The sequence below is a fragment of the Trichoplusia ni genome, chromosome 20 (assembly GCF_003590095.1).
Source record: "Trichoplusia ni isolate ovarian cell line Hi5 chromosome 20, tn1, whole genome shotgun sequence".
Lineage (NCBI taxonomy): Eukaryota > Metazoa > Arthropoda > Insecta > Lepidoptera > Noctuidae > Trichoplusia > Trichoplusia ni.
In genome coordinates this window covers 5115828-5133921 of record NC_039497.1, presented here as the reverse complement: position 1 = coordinate 5133921, position 18094 = coordinate 5115828, and the positions used below count along the sequence as shown (strand labels likewise).

The window sequence follows — 18094 nt, the reverse complement described above, 5'->3', positions numbered from 1 at the left end:
CAACTTCAGAATATAAAACAAGACATCACATTTGACAGTTATGTATGTAGAGTTGTACGACCTGATAGGAATCTATAAATTATCACTTAAAGTGTGATTAAATGTCAAATATGTTAATGCTAAGGAAGACATATGCATATTAATAGTGTTTATGTATCGATATGGAAATCATTGAATTTGAATTGAGATGAGAAAATGGCACAGTAGTATTTACATGTTATGTACTATATTATATATATACCTACATAAGAATCATCTTTCAATATCCAAAATGTAAAATTTCAATCGAAAGTAAAGACCGTTTGTGATACTTTTAAGACTAAATCGATTTTGAAAATATATGTTTCGGAGACTGTTTGACCTCTTATTTTTAAGCTATTTTTACATTGAAAACAGAATATATCCAAGCGGAGTCGCGTACAGAACCGCGATTAAGACATTGATACAATTTTATGTAGCGGAGTGTTCGCCACCCGCTGCAATTTACAAGCATATGCATATCTTATCTATTCCACACTAACATTAAATTTATATTTTCAGACCTCCTTTTTACACAACATGAAGATTTACACTACGATCGCTAACATTAAACAGAGCAATACAAATAAATAATAAGAACAATAACCATCAATTTCATTCACTTAATTTATAGTTCAACAAAAGTCGTTGAACAAAAAGTTTTTAACAAAAGTCCGGCTTTAAAGACCGGGCGGCCTAAAGTCGGGGCTTTGTTTTAATTGCCTGTAGTGACGTCACGATAGGATCGCGGGCGACGCCGCGCGGCAGGCGAGTCTCGTTTGGAAAACAAATGATTAATTGGAGGCGCGCACGCTTTGTAATTAATTGGGGTCTAAGGTTTTAGGGAGCCTGAATAGATTGCAGAATAATGGGAACGGAAATAAATCTAGATTTTGATTGCGGTTTCATTTTAGATTTATTGGTTTTCTAGCATTATGAATGCCTTTATTTTAATTGATTACATTTAGCACAGTGGGCGTAAGTTTGTAAATGTGTTTAAGTGTCTATGACAAAAAAATGTTTTTTTTTTCCTTAGTTTTATAATGTCTATCTACTTCGAAAAAGTTGTCAAAAACATGTCCGCTGCTACATAGGACACATTATTATCTATATACTTTATAAACTAACCGTGCCACGTATTTGCTTAATATCGTCACGAAGCGCACACAACTGCCACAACTCCCGAAGCTCTCTCTTCCAGTTATTGCTGGTTATTACATACATAATGTATGTAAATAGTTTAGTATGCACAACCATGATGGCCGCGGTCGCTCTCTCCGAACAGATCACACGGAGCCTTCGACCAACAATAGGCTCGTGAAAATAGATCTAATAACCTAACATCATTCCAACTTGAACCCTAACACTTTAACTTAAGATACAGATTTGCTTGTCAGTTTGATATCGGTTGGCTTATCTTAATAAGTTGTGCCACAGATTAGTAAACAAATGAAATGCTAATTTGAAATTGTATGTGCGTGCTCGAGTTTTGCTCACACTGTGTTTAATGACAGTTTCTAAACAGGTATTAAAACAGTTATCTTAATTTAGTCTGTCAGACATTACTTGTTACATTAGTTATTTTAAACTTTTACTTTAAATAACTTACGATTGATTGATTGATCGATTTCGTTTTATTTAGTAAAATACGTATATATCAAGGGGAGTACACGAAAAACTAGCGATAAAAATTGATCTCGATTTGAATTAAAAGAATTCCATTGTACAATCATGAGTATTCTGTAGTACACCAGAAAAACACATGCAATTACTCCATTAACTTACCAATCTGTGTGAAAACATTGGCCGGCTAAGTGTACTCGCTATCTCAGTATGTATTGTAGTAAGATTTAGTTCTCATACTTTAGCGATGTTTCTGGCTCGATCCGAGCAAGGGCTATTAACTTGTTACAAGGTCGGAGGTCGAACTCGTAAATATATTTTACGAAAGGTAACCGTTTCGGGTTTTCTTACTTAAGATTTTTGACTCTACACTATAATCACTGTTTTCCAATTTAAGAAGGCTTGACTAGCGTCTTCAAATGTTATGGTCAAGCTCGTAAACCTAAATGAAAAAGTGCCATTGTTTTCCATAAACGACTGGGAATTTAGTTAAAAAGAGGTAGATTTGAGAAAGATAACTAAATATAGAGAGGTTATTAAAAGTGGGGAGACAAAACAAAATAACCTGAGGAGACTATATATTAGATATGAGCAGTGGACATAATGTAGAGTCACAAACAAAATTACATATTACAGTACATCATAACTTTTAAATTAATTTAAATACTATGAAGATGAACAATTCAATGTATGTATAAGTCATTTAACCAGCTCTACACTCTCTCTGCTAACTCTACATTTACAAGCAGTCGTGAACGCTGCGCCCGCGCCGGTACAATTGTCAGGACGCAGGTGCAACGTCAGCCGTCCTGTGCCCTTTACATCCCTCTTTTATATGTACTTATAGTGAACGCATTCCGACTGCTAACACAAAAAGTACCATCACGTAATAACTAATAGTCTTGATAAACACACTTTGTTAAACGATGTTAGAAAAGTGGCAGTTTATGTAGTTTACATTGTGGTTTAATTTCAAACAGAAAGTTTTAGCATTCTTGCATGCATTGGAAGTAGTGTGTAGTAATCATAAAATTACATTTTCGATTTAGAGATTCATTTTGAATCGTTAAAATTCTCCAAATATCTTTTAAATATTTAGTTTGTTTCATAAAACACTTTAAAAGCACTACACTAAGGTTTGCAGTAAAATATGTGACTTTAGGCTGCCTAAAATTGTAGGTGTTATAAATATTGTAAGTGGTGCTTCTAACTTAACCGTCAACGCTATAATTCATGTTTAAGTAGATAATATCATAAGTAATGGCATCGTTTTCGATCTCACGAATGTAAAGGCCAAGGTCCGCGTCTTTTGGAACAAGGCTCTACTAACAATGTAGGGGCTGACCTTCTGATGACCTTAGAGAGGTGTTTAAAAACTCATGTATGGTATAATACAATTATTTAGCATGAGGTTTTATTAAAGACTCTCAAGCCTGAGCAGAGCTAAAATCAGACTGTATCAATAAATTTCCACTACTCAGCTACGAGTAGGTTCCGGATCGCCTGAGTGTATTTTTAATAATATTTTCAAGACTCATTTTTTGAGTTGTCTTGCCGCCTATGGCGATTACAGCAACAAATAAAATGTATAATGACATAACAAAATAACCTGTTTCTCAGTCTAGCTTAAAACCAGCAATAAAGTCTGTCTCTTTAGCTTTTACGTCATCAAACCAGTCAGATATAGAAACGTCAAAAGAAAATGTTTTCCCATGACAAGTCATGCCAAAGTTTCTCCGTTCATAACACATTATGTAACATTATCAGTATTTACTTGTGTTATGTAAGTGACAGGTGTGTGTGGGCGGTGGTTGACGAGCGTCGTGATTGGTGTTGGTCAGATAAATAAGATATTGCTGATAAAAAATGTCCCTGTTTCTGTTCGTATCGCGGAAGATAATGTAACGAAATAATACGAAATGATTGGTTTTTATGCTAAGTCGGATAGAGCACGGAGTTTTATTTATTGAATGCTTAATCTATGTATATGTAGCAATTTTGTTTATCTAGGCACTGGTTACTGATTTCATTATAGACCAGCACGATCAATAAATATCAGACTAGAAATAATACGAAATGTCCAACAAATAAAAGGCAAAAATCCTACACAATCTCTCCCATAACTATTATTATCAAGAATTTCATTTTAAAACCTTAAACATCATGGAACAAAGTCCAAATTCCAATAATTCGAAAGCTTTAATATTAATTTCGCGGAACCTGCCTTGCATACAAATTCTCTGCTAAATCTGTTCCAGAGAAATTCAACTTTGTTCAGTCTTGGTAGAGTCGATATTGTGTTGTAGGCATCTGAGGCAGTGTTTCAATCGTTATCGCATTTATTGGCGACATTGATGTCTGCATGGCTTCATGAGACACCGGAGGTATGCAAATAACAACTTTTAAGTATTCCCGCCTTAAAATAAGATGTTTTAGAGTTTATCTCGAGATTTACAGCAAATATTGCGAAAGAGGTAATTTCGAGAATGTGATACTCGACTTAAGAAGTTTATAGTTTCTTAGGCTTTTGAATGGATGGCTTTTTATTGACTGGAAGGGCTCGAGTGCTAAGTAATAAGTAAAGTTTCTTATTCATTCAGAGATGTGGCTTGAGTTTGTATGAAATTGTGTGTAGTCGTCACAGAGACAGACACACATAAATTTGTCACAGTTTTCTTTAAATATTTTGTATGCTTTCTATTTAGTGGGCATACTTACAGGTATCCTGTTGTGTCACAAATCTGTGTGAAGTCATAGAGACAGTTTGAATCTTTTCTGCGGGTAGTAAGATCCAGTTCATGTTATTTCAGTGTACTAATCTTGTGTGATAATGTACGTATAAAAAACATGATATGTCTGTACGACGAAACATCAAAACAAATTAAACATTGATGTCAAATCAGATTGCTAATCTAAGACACAAAAACGTTAACCAAACCTACGCAATATTTAGTTAACATTCCATCGAAGTTTGCTATAAAAACCTTTCTAATTTGTATTATAAAGGCATTAATAAGTACAGTTTGCTACACAAACATATCAAAAGAAAAACATCAAATAAGTTTATATAATTTTCAAGGATATCAAAAAATCTATTTTATTTGGTAAATTAGTATGTAAACTTGGTAATGTCAACCTAATTTTATTTTAAAATAACTTTGGAATGAGAAAGCATTTTTATTTCTGTAACATATTCCACTCTACATACATTGTCCATATTGAACCTTTCAACGCGAACGCGTTGATGTCTTTTCTTAGATAAGATCTCTAACGATACGCTTTGCATATCTCTCGCTACATCAGATACATATTTCATTTATATTTCGTCCGACATAACGACCTATTGTCACTAACGATTTTATCGTTATGAGAGGCTTTGATTAATGATCTATATTATTCGTACAACGTTGATGTGAAAGAGATTTTTCCGTTCAGTCATTTCGATTATGTAACCTTTGTACGAGGTGTCAAGTATTAATATTTTTACCGTTCACAATCATAAAACATTTTCAGTCAAGCTTAATGAGCAAAGTTAATTAAGGACAGGTCGGAGTATTTCTCTGGACATAAGTTATGACATATCTCAATTTTAAAGCGTTGGGAAGTGTTCGGTAATAACTCGAGGTGTAATAAACATCACATCTCCATAATAATAATAGCGTATCAACAATAAAACAAAACTTTACCTCGAGCAAATCCAATAACCATCGGCGTGAGCAACACGACAGACGAAACACAACTCACAGCACAGCACTCAAAGTACACTAGTACAACACTTACACACAAACACACAGCGCTCTGATAACTATAGTATGACCACTTTATATTAAATATATTTAATTTGTTTTTATGTTCACATCGGACGCGACTTTCCCGTGCAACGGTTTTTGGCGACTGACGCGGCGCAGCAGACGACGCGCGCGCAGCTCTTGCGATGTAGCGCAGTCTCGTTTGCTCCCACACGACTCCCCATGCGCGGCTGCAACAGAAATACAGGTATGATTAATGTATACAACTTTGATGACCGAGAGCTTTCGTTAAAAAAGTTGATTTGTAATTTTATGAAGGTTTTGCGATGGAGACAATCGGGTGTTACTAGTTCAACTTGTGCTCATGTGTGTGTGGAGGTAATAAACACTTGTTTCTTTTTGGAGAGAACATAATTATATCTTATAATTGTCTTCGTATAAGAGAGAGATTAACGTCATTCTGCTAAGCTTAAATTATTCAGTGTTTTAAAATACCTTACAAAACAATGCTCAAAATAAACGTATACACGGTAATTTATTAGTCGTCTTACAAAAGCAGCCCAGTTCATATATCCGACGTAAAATACCCCTAGGCGCGATTTTTTTTTTTATCATCAACTAAAATAATAAGTACGAAGAAAAATTAAACAAGAGAAATCTGAAATATACTCTTAAAATGATAAGAACGCCGCCGCCCGCACCAATCACCATTGTTACAAATTTATTCAAATCTCATAAATACCTATTTTTTTTATCATGAACGTGTTCTTGGATACATGCACTGGGCTGCTTTTGTAAGACGACTAAAAAATCACCGTGTATATCGAAATTAAAACATGGGTTCTATATCTAATATATAAAAGTTACGTTGTTCGAGATGAATTTTAAATACTATAAGAAATACATTCTCTAATAAGCTAAGTATTAGTCAAATTTTTTTTTTTTTCATGTATTGTGTTTCTTTGGTTTAGCAAATACTTTTCCATAATTTTGTTATTATAATATGTCATGTGCTTGTATGTCAACTAATGTAGGTATTTTAAATTTTCTCAAACATTTGCATGCTGTTCTATAACCGCGGAATGTGTCTTGCTCTGTAAAAAAATTGTATACCAACTCTTGTACCACATTTTATGCAAATAAATGATATTATTATTATTATTATTATTATTTATAATTATCTCAAGAGATAATTACGAAAGTGTAAAAGCCAAAAAACCTTTAAAGTGCAATTTATTGCTTATTATAAGCACATACGTGGAGTCGAAGATTTATAGTCCAGGAGTCCAACTCGTTAGGAACAGTAATAGCTATCTTCTGGCACCTACCACGACCACAAACTGTTATGATAATGGCAGAGAATGGTCTGTCACTGTTAAATCACTCAGAGGAGGCTGTAAGGCTGCGCGTGGTCGCAAATTGTCGTTCGCTCGCAATTTGCGAATTGATTACGTTTTTTTGTTTGATCCCGTTTGCTGTGCTTGGAATTCTTTCCTAAGCAAATGGACTATTCATTATCATGACAAACTAAGTGTTGAAGGTTTCATATAACTAATGTAGCTATACAACTTACTTATAAGTACTCCGATTTTTAGCTATATTTATTGCTTTTAGCGTTTTAATTCTTGTTAAAATATACTCCCCTTGAGAGCTTGAGTTGTGTACACCTATGAAAAATCAGCGTTTCGCTTCAATCGAGTGCCGAAAAACAAACACTGAATACCAAAGTGCAATAGAATGAAACAGGCTGTATTTTAAAATAAAGTTTTAATCCACGAATAACAAAGTCTGAACTTCGGAACAACATCTAGGCTTTGTCTTTCTGAAGTTTACTAACAAAAATAGTCGCAAACAAGCGTTGAAAACGAACTCTACAGAAAAAATACAAATATATTCCTTTTAGATATCAGTCCCGCAGCCTTAGAGCCTAACCGAAGTATTTTTACACACATCGGTACTTTATACGCAAGGTACGCGATGGTATCGCACTTGCGCCTGCGCTTGTAAATGATACGAGAGCCTATAATATTGTTGTTAACAGTTATAAACACTCTTCTTTCTGTGCTCGAAGTATACTTGTGTGTTTTAATAAAACTACGGATAGTGTTGTGAAAATAACTGGAGAAATATAATTACTTTTAGATGAGATGGCTAAAACCTTCGCCTTCTTAATTTAAATACTAGTTTAACTGGTATTTATGACTAAAATTTTAAACTGGAACAAAAAAAACGGAAACATCTCAAAAAATAGAGCCATTTTCATGTCAAGTATTTTATAACCTGGAGTGTAGAGTTCTAGACCACATACGAGACCAGTTCGCCGAGTCAGACCATAAAACATTATGGGAACTTACGTTTATACGATGCGGGCAAAACCGCAGGCCCGTACTATTCGTAGGAGGCTTATTAAAAGCTCTACGTATGCACAGGAGTGGAGCGGCGCTCTTTCAAGTGCTGTAAGGAAATCATTGGACGGTATTGTTTGACTTTGGCCGTACTGCCTTTTTGAATTTAATAGTTCCCAGTATCTGAGGTTCATAGCCTTACGGTAAGCTTGATTTTTTGTGTCTTGTAGCAATGGGGTAGAGTCAGTTTTCGCATAGTTGTAAATGTAAAACAATTGTTTGTTAAGTTCGGGTTGTGAGGTGAACCTATTGTTGTTTATTTGATTTTGCGTTTCGAACTCAAACTGTCAAAGTACACCAATTGCAAAGCTTCATGAGTTTTCACGATTTCTTATCTTATCTTTCTTAGAACAAATGTCCACATTTTGTAGACAAAATCCATACATAACAATTTAAAAAACTCTAACATTACTATGTTGTCGTTCGCCATGCATGCTAAGGCCTTCGACCTTCGAAGGACAGTTATAAGCTCGTCATGATTGCCACACACAGGTCGAACCTATCATTACCGGCCAGACTCGCGACGTCCTAGCCATGCGAGCTATGTGACGGTTCACAGATATCCCCGACTAACTACCAATGTTGAATTTGTTTGAGAGGGATAGCGCTCTACAAAGTTTAGTGTGCTCTCTCGCTTTAAAAATTGCAATTGACTTATCTTAAAAGGTCGTGGTAGTTCCAGGTCGAGCCTATTCCAGCTATTCCCAGAAGTTCCCCGTTTACTCGCTGGACCATGCTTTCTTTTACCTTTTAGAGATGTCGTTTCAAATCAATCTCATTCTTTTCCTAATATAGTGTAAGTCTAATGATTATAGAATAACGTTAATGTACTTTTTTGTGTCTCTTTTTTCTCACGATATTAATTACTTATTGACTTTAAGTGTTAATTGAGTACAAGTTATTAACTTTATTTTTCTGTATGTTTATAAATTGGATTATGTGAAAAAGAGTTTTTAAATTACATGTCTATATTTAACGACTGCTATCCTCATACAGTGCCAACATACTTAGTTAACTATATCGTTTTAAAATAAGCGTTTATTTAACACATTTCAAAACAAGTGTAATATCATACAGTACCCAGTTAATATCAGATTGCAACACTAGTGCCAGGATACAAGCTCTCGGTATCCAATATCACATTACCCACATCATCACGTGTGAGCTGTAGCATAGCTAACATAACCTGGCCTCTTTGATGTTAAGATGGTTTTACACCGGCTCTATTAATTTCTATTCACGTTTGGATCATCATTGGTGACTATCATAAGGAATATGAGGAAAAAATTTAAATAACAGTTTTTTTTGCTTAAACTCTTTCAATCTCATTTGTATCACGATTATTTATCAAATAAAGACAATATTGATCTGTTTCTATCTATAAGCTTAGGACAACAGTTTCTGAACGGTCACGCTCTCCTGGTATAAATAACCTTTTGCTATATACAAAAAAAAATACAAGTACGAGATGGTATGTATCTAACTTAAAGAGGTCAACTAAAACTGGTGGCTGTATAAAGTGTACGTGCTCAAGTGTTGGTTGTGACACAAAAACAAACGAGTGTCGACGTATCGACGGCAATATCGCTTCAATATGATTTATCGATGACGAGACGATTTATAAGCAGACTAGTTATCTAGGAGACGGTGTTAAATTCTAGGCTGGAATGTGATACACTAGCTAGATAGCGGTTAGTCAGAATTGCAATGTGCTGACTGCAAAATGTGACAGATTAAATGAGGTTTTTTTTCTGTCTAATACAAATTGTAGAGCCTTTTGTAATTAAGTTTAAGTTGTTATTGGATAGTCTTGTGAAACGGTCAAAGTCTGCGCTCAGATTAACTGCATAGGTCAAATAAATCTGTTAAAAACAAGCCTTACTCGATACCCCAGTAATAGACACCGGGACCGAACTCTGCATACTATGTTGTTGCATTGATAGAGAACATTTATTTAATTCATCAGTATTCTTACCGCGGCACCTTAAGTAAAGTTATATAATTGCAGTTGTAGAAAACAGTTAAATCTCTACACCATGTAATGCGCTGTCATGTTTCTTCAACTATTACGATATGCGCTCTTAAACTCATTTTTTACAAACTATAAGTTTAAATAGAACATCTTCTTCTTAATCGCATTTAGGGTTACTACATTACTAAGCTTTGCTCATTTATAATATGTATGCTTCGGCCTGAACATGATTGGCAATTGATCTCAATTGATTCTTTTGCGACTCTACTTTGAAACAAGTGCCGCTCTCCTCAGCTATACTACAAATGTGTATATTTACTTAGATGCAACGTTTCGTGCTTGTTCTCCACTTGATATTTGGTCACGATCGATATCGCGTGACTTTACTAAAGCAGCTTTGTATCGACCTGCATCAGTGACGAGAATATTAACAAGGTTAGTGACCTTCAAAATAGAGGGAAATAGGTCTTTATTTGGCAATAAAATTTATTTTTGTCCGGTATTGGAACATCACTATACTAATGGCGATGAATTTAATGATGTATGTCCTTACCGTAAAGAATTAGCTGATGATACATACATATATGTATGTATAAACAAACCTCATTGTAAAATGTGCACTTAAATCTATTGAGAGTCCAACAAACAACTGCTCATATAGAGGAGTGGTTGCGGTCACCAAGCCTAACCCACTGTAGGCGACGTGTCGTGGGAGTCGAACCTTGTGTAGGACAAGCATTAATATGATCCACGAATACTTGTCCTAAGTCTGGGTGTGTTTGTGCATGTGACTTGGAATTTTTCGTGAAACTTCGCGACACAGGGATTCTGAAACTCTGAAATCTTTATTGCGAGAGTCGCCTAAAAATATGATGTAAAACATATATGTATATCGAAGACAGCTGAGAGAGTCTTCCTGCTCATATTTCTTTATTATACCTTCGAATAATAAATACATAAACATTTAGTATCAACATTTCCGAAATTCCATCAATTCAAAGAACATGAGAAAATGTTCGCTCGCCTCTCGGCTGTGGCAAGCCCTCGGCCCCCGCCGTGTCGTGATTGCAGATCATAATACTAATTACCTAATTAATATGCGCGCTCAATTAATTCAGACATAATCCGCGTTGTCTTAATTAGGGAAGCTACCTGTGGCGGCTTTTGCGGTAACGGCGGGTACAGATGGGCGACTGTCGCGTCTGACACGGCATTTGTACCTTTAAGATAGTGTGAGCAATCGTTGAGGAATGAGAAGTGAGGTTTCATTTGACTTAGTAGATTAGAGTATATGCATAATTATTGGTAAGGTATGAATTTTATTTATTTATTACTTCATGTTCACACAAAACAGTGAAGATCAGAATATTAAAGAAAAGATGTACAATGCCGCTGCCTATTTCCGAAGAAATCATTTCGTAGTTGTTGATGACTATAGGAATAGGAAGTTAGCATTGCATGTTTTATAACAATAGTATTGCAGATTATTCATTAGATTATTCATCATACACATCTCTCTAGTTTTATCTGTGCTCTCTGAACAAAGTTTTATATAGGCTGTGATTATAAGATATTGGAATTTATAAACAGAATATCATGCTGATCGGAATGTTTTAAACATTTAACAAATCGTTCATAAATTAGTGTGACAGCGAGCATTACATTAATACACATCACATTTATAAGTTAATATTTAGACATGAGATAATTTTGTGATTAATAACATCTTATTAAATTGTTATTGGAAGGATTTAGTATATTTATAGCTGGTTAGACAAAAAAATATTATGTTTAGAAACAACAGAAGCATTTTAGTATTAATTAGACCCATTAATCAGAATTAGGAAAGAAAAAGCATTTATACCTTGCTACAAGGCAAAATAGGCCAACATTGAATTAACTAACAGTAGTTAGTCAAAGAACGGTAAAAAATATTTGATATCTACAAATAATTTATTCTATTAATCCAAGATTTAAAGGCAAACCAAAAAAACAGCAAACGAAATGTGTTATGGAGTACCTTGTTAATTTAAAAGGTTTCATTACAATATTCAAATGTCTTACATTCTACATTTATGCCGCAGTGCTTTTTAATGAAAAAAGGATATCATGAACATTGAAATCGATCATCCTACCAAAAGCCTACCAGCCTCTCTAAAAATACGACCGTTGATTTCGAGAAAGGGAGATGTCTTTATACACCGCACAGCGCGCCGTCTCTTTCCACACGACATTCTTTAAGGCGTGGTGATAGGTCCTGAGGCTAATCCGATATATTATACAAACACATAGAAATCGGCAGACGAGACAAGATTCGATTACACAGATCGACAGATAACAGACACAGCCGGTACATCTGTAATTACTTTACAATTACAAAGTTGTTAAACGCATAAATTTAATCGGTTACCGCATGCAAATTGTAGGGTTAACATGTAGGGTGGGCTCGGGTTGGTACGCCTACACTCTGATGTTTTATTGCCTATTGACGAGTAATGGAGTGTCCGTCTATTTCACTTTAGACTTAGGCTTTTAAATAGCTTTTTATAGAAAAATGGAGGAAGTAAAATACGTACTGCATACCTACATACCATAATGAGATACTTAGACTCAGATGTATGGGATATTTGCCATAAATCGAACACACATAAGCCTGCGCTGTCGCTCGCTTTTGATATGAAAATTAATAATAATGATATATTTCAATACTTTCACACGACACCCTCCAGTCTCAAAACATGCAAAGGTTAAACCTAGACAACTGATAAACATTCTTATATTTCTATGTAATTACATATTATAGACAGAATTAAACCCAGACAGAAAACAAATGATGATGCTAATTACAAAAACATTTTTCTGGGTGGGACTAACCAACAGGCCAGTCAATTCAATTTACTTCATTTTTTTATTCAATACAAAAGTCGAGAATTACCTAATTCCTCCTTCTTTATACTACTTAATTCTCGCCTCTTAAAATGTTAAAACTGAGAAACGAATCCTTAAAATCACTTACCACGGAATCGAGGTAGTGAATCCATATTAAAGAGCTTGTCACCACAAACGGTTCAGCCCGTCCTGAGCTGTCCGCGTCTTGATCACCGAGTCCAATTACTTTGACAGGTCCTCTCATACAGTGGCAACGGGGACCGGAGTCTGACCGCTAATCGTATCGGGGACCACCCGGGACCACGGACAGATTAGTAATATGATAAGTATGATGTGTATTTGTTTTAAACTTTTTATGGAATTGGTGTTGTGTTGAAGTTTGAGATGTGGTGTGGTGAATATGATCCTTTAGAGTTCATGGTTATTTTAGCAGGGTATCAATTTAGAGTGCATTGTTTTGATGTATGTAAGAAATGTGAAAACGAATAAAGGAATGCAACTTTATAACTAAGAAAAAATTCCAACAATTATTAGTTATAAGTAAGACAAATTAATATTAATTACATCGTTAATTACCTTCTTTCTCTCCTATAAATACCATATCTAATAATGAAAGATCTTTTGCTTAAACAAATAAACTTTCTCAATACGGAACCAATGGTTCTCGACATACATTCACACCTATCCCAATTCTGAACTTCGTCGGTTTTCTTTGAAAACTGTCATAAATCTAATCGCTTTCTAAATAAAAGTGTTTGTCAGTGTGTCAGCTGTATTTATTGTTGTTATTAGTGATTAAACTTTGATCTTTGAGGAAATACCGCATGAATTAGAGGTACAGCAGTCAACGCTATCCATCGATTTATGAAAATCAATCTTATTGCTATGTAATAAGGTCGCTGTTAATGTTGAACTGTTTGTTATGTCTGGTGTACTGTATGAAGATTAATTACCTTCTTAATTTATTTATTGTGTATTTAAGCTCTTTAGGGGCATGTCTGTTTTATGTGTTTCCATCCTACAATTCACGTTATTTTACTAAAGAAATATATTATCAAGATTCTAGGGTGTTGTTATTTATTGTAGGTATCTGTATCTATTTTTTCTTTGACATAATCAGAGAGCCTCCTGTCAGCTTCTTGTGTTTTAATGGACCGCAAACGTATCCGTCTCACTTGAGTGGTAGTCCTTTTGTAAGAACCTTTGAATAACTATTTGGGCATAGTTAGTTAAAGAAATAATAGTTATCGTGTCTGTATCCAATGAGAGCGAAGATACACTTCATACTTTTCTATCGATAAATGTTCAAAATATTTTATGACATCACGTCTTTCAATATATCGATCCATTCCCAATGGGAAGTCATAATATTGCATCCAATATCTAATCCTCAGCAAAGTTTTTCCAGTACTCGTCAATCTGTTAATTCAAGTATACTCACAACAACTATAACTACAATCATATAACTTATATAGAAAGTTGTATTATTGTAGTTATAGTTTGTATTATTGTAGCCCCAGAACATAAAATTCAAGCATTCCCATAAATGCCTGATAGATTTGTAAAATCCTATTGTCAATTTGATATCAAAGTAAATTATTTCGTATATTTTTATAGCTTTGAATATATTAGCGGTAGGTATTGTATACCTTCTCGAATATCTCGTAAAATATTTTAACGCCATATAAAAAGCATAATTTATGAGTATTTGACACCCACGCATTGATTTCAAGGAAGCTGGAAATTATAGTGTACGTGAGAAAGTGTTTTGCGTAACAGTATAATTTCGTTGTTGAGAAAAACATGACTTTACATGGACAAAATGGTTAAAATTAGGTAAAGTACTAAAATCCCCGGTGATATACTGGTCTGAGCGATAAAATACTTGAGTATTCATGACTTTACACTTTTTACAACTTCTAATATTTCTGCAAGTTAATATCTTCTACAGGACAGTAATAAAATAATAGTGTCAGGTACAGTAGTAATAAACCGTAAATATAGGTAAATTTGATTCTATTGATACCTACTTCAACATTTATGCTAGTTAAGCCAAGTCCTATGTAATTTTTTACACAAACCTAGTTGTGTCTCCTTCTTTCCCATTTGATTACTTAAATCCTTTCCCTCTATCCTTTAATATACGTTACACGTATATTGCCTCAAAAGTTTGGAAATGACGTTTCGTATAGGTCACGTGACTTTATCTGTCAACTATATGCATTCGAGTGTTTTCTATTGACATGAACAATTGTAGAAATACAAGTTCTCTACATGTCTAGGTATTTAGTAACATCGCACCTGCGAAAGGTGTTGAAAACAAAACAATAACTTTAAACAAGGATAATCCATTATAATTTATTAATATCCTATTTAAGCTCTGCATATCAAGGATCAGGTTAACTGAGCTTAATCAGTGAGTTATGGAGTGGGTGTTGTGACACCAACCACCATACCACCACCCATTCAATTAAGACTGCAGTTATTGTGGAAGGGAGACACTGCTCTCGCCATGCAGAGCGCTATCTCGCTCGCACAGTGACAAGAGACATTTTTTAAGATACAGTCGTAGGCTCCCAGCGGTGGTCTTATTAATGCCTGCTGCACTTAACACTGAATTAATCGCGTCGTTATAATCAATGTTTCCCTTTAGCTTTATTTATTGGCACGATTAAGATAACGACTTTGACACGTTTTTCGTGTATTCTTTGTGGCGAAAGCTTGATTGATGTACCTTTAATGTTTGGCAAACAGACTTGTTTTGTCAGTTTATGTATTGATTTTGTGAATTGTTTTGACTTTGTTTTTTATAAAACATCGGGATTTAAGAGGTTGTTTAAATATTTTGTTTGAAATGATATCAATGAATAAATTAAAAGTTTGTTGGTATCAGCCTTAAACAACCCACAGCTGAAACTGAAAGAGCCCTTTACCGATACACATATAGAATTTGTGGAACAAAATCTTTGTAGCTTCTAACATAAAATATGGCTAATGTTCCGTATATCATAAATAAATCTTTCTGTTATCAAGTCAGAGACGTTTTTATTACTTTTTGTCTATATTGATTTATACTTATCTATAAAACAACTAGACGATTTGGAAATTCCACACGAAATTACCATTAAGTCCATTAACTACAAATATTTAACTGTCAAAATAAAGTAAAAGATTAAAGTAAAACGTATCAATTCTAAATCTATTAAATATAAGTTCAGCTATATATCACGGTAGTCAAACATGACCATCGTTCAAGGAAATAATCAAATTGACGTTTATAACAGAATAAAATATTGTTATATCCAAAAACAGGTTTAGTTCTAGAATATGTCGATTAGAACAGACACTGTGCAGTGTTTTACATATAAAGATGAAGAAAAACATGTTTTTCGAGTGTTTTTGAGTAAGGTAAATAACAGCCAATTAAGTATTGCAATCAGTGAGGAGGCTAGGTTGAGTTACAGTGAGTTTTTTCGAGCACTTTTGTATATTTTTGTGACAAATATAGTGTTTATAATTGAGGATTGGATTAACTTACCTAAGTGACATCCAATCGTAATTTTATGAAGGTTGATCTGAAATATAATTGATTAACAGAGTAGTATTCCCATTCGCTACTGTGTGGCATCGCGAATTTTTTCAGAGAATAAAAAAAAAAAAAGTTTTTTAGTCTATGGCAACTCACAACTAAACGTCACTGATTTAGAGCTAACCATGATTTTGTGGGTCCCATTATGCCAGGGTTCAGCTATTGATGCTGGGGTTGGGGTGGGTGATTATATTTCAGATCAACCTTCATAAAATTACGATTGGATGTCACTTAGGTAAGTTAATCCAATCCTCAATTTTATTTCATGTTGATCTGAAATATAATTGATTAACAGAGTAGTTGTTCAGAGATTGAGGCATAATGGGTACATCTTATAAGCCTGGATATGATGAATAACGGTTAAGGCTTTATAATTATTAAGATATCTATTTATAGTGGCATATTATCCTAATATTAGTATCTATATTTGTTTTTATCCATATATTCTGTCATACACATTGATTATTGATCAACTATTAATTTTCATTTTTTATAAAATTAGTCTGTAGTAATTAACAAATTTTTCTAAATGCCAAATTTGTAAGCCAAAAGGGCAGAACATGTTGATGCATATATTGTCCTTATATTTTCACCACATCAAAAAATGTTTAATACATATATTCTGTCATACACATTGATTATTGATCAACTATTAATTTTCATTTTTTATAAAATTAGTCTGTAGTAATTAACATTTTTTTCTAAATGCCAAATTTGTAAGCCAAAAGGGCAGAACATGTTGATGCATATATTGTCCTTATATTTTCACCACATCAAAAAATGTTTAATACATATATTCTGTCATACACATTGATTATTGATCAACTATTAATTTTCATTTTTTATAAAATTAGTCTGTAGTAATTAACATTTTTTTCTAAATGCCAAATTTGTAAGCCAAAAGGGCAGAACATGTTGATGCATATATTGTCCTTATATTTTCACCACATCAAAAAATGTTTAATACATGTTTTAGGCAAATAAATACTTCTTTATCTTTGTTCTATTACTGAGATTAATGTAATATGAGTTTTTAAGTGGAACAATGAACAAATTTTATGTTATGTTACACATGTTTATGCAAATAAATATATCTTTATCAATCGTTCCACATATTGTGGAGACTGTGTCCACCAATTTCATGATTGACTATTAATTACCAATTTGTGCTCTTTTTGACATCAATGTAACTATGACTTTTTTTAAGTCATACAAATTTCCTGCACCTTGTGCAATTTGATACTTAACCATTAGCTTTTAACAATGTAACTATGGATTTTGAGTAAGACACATTTCCAATACATAGTGATATTGTGTACAGTTTGATAATTAATTATTCATTATTAACAATGTAACAATAAATTTTTAGTAACAAATTTTCTACACATTGTGTTAATTGTGTCAAACAATTTGATAATTATTTTTAATTATTTACAATGTAATTATGATTTTTTTAGTAATACAGATTTTCTTCATATTGTTTTAATTTTGCCATAAAATTAGATAATTAGTTACTAATTTTTGCTCTTTTTTAGCGCAGTAATAATAAGAGTATTTAAGGTACTGCAAATATTTCTTATTTATAAGCTATTAATAAGAAATAACAAGATGATAATGAGATATTCCATTTACTGTCAGTTGCAGTTTGTAAGTCACTCAATTATGATTAAAATTAAATTAAAATTTTTGTCACTGCAGTTGTCGGTTCCTAAGACATGAGCTATAAGGCCTTGCAAAAGTAGTAGAACCTATAACCAAACCACCTTTTTCCCTGATTAAACTCAAGAGCATTCCTGCTGCTCTTGCAGATGTACTGCTGGAGTGTGGGATACAGCTGTCAGCAGGTATA

General features: G+C 33.7%; 1 protein-coding gene across 4 annotated transcripts in view; it reads right to left on the bottom strand.

Annotated features, from left to right (window-relative positions):
* The window catches only part of LOC113503901 (ankycorbin), an 86774-nt gene that overhangs the window by 37715 nt on the left and 30965 nt on the right, over window positions 1–18094 (bottom strand). For 3 of the 4 annotated variants that reach the window (XM_026886039.1, XM_026886038.1, XM_026886036.1), the window contains exon 2: window positions 5328–5620. The gene's annotated coding sequence lies outside the window, so the exon portion shown is untranslated. Of the gene's footprint in view, window positions 1–5327; window positions 5621–16194; window positions 16229–18094 lie in introns of those variants that run through there. The other variant, XM_026886037.1, reaches the window with a different exon arrangement.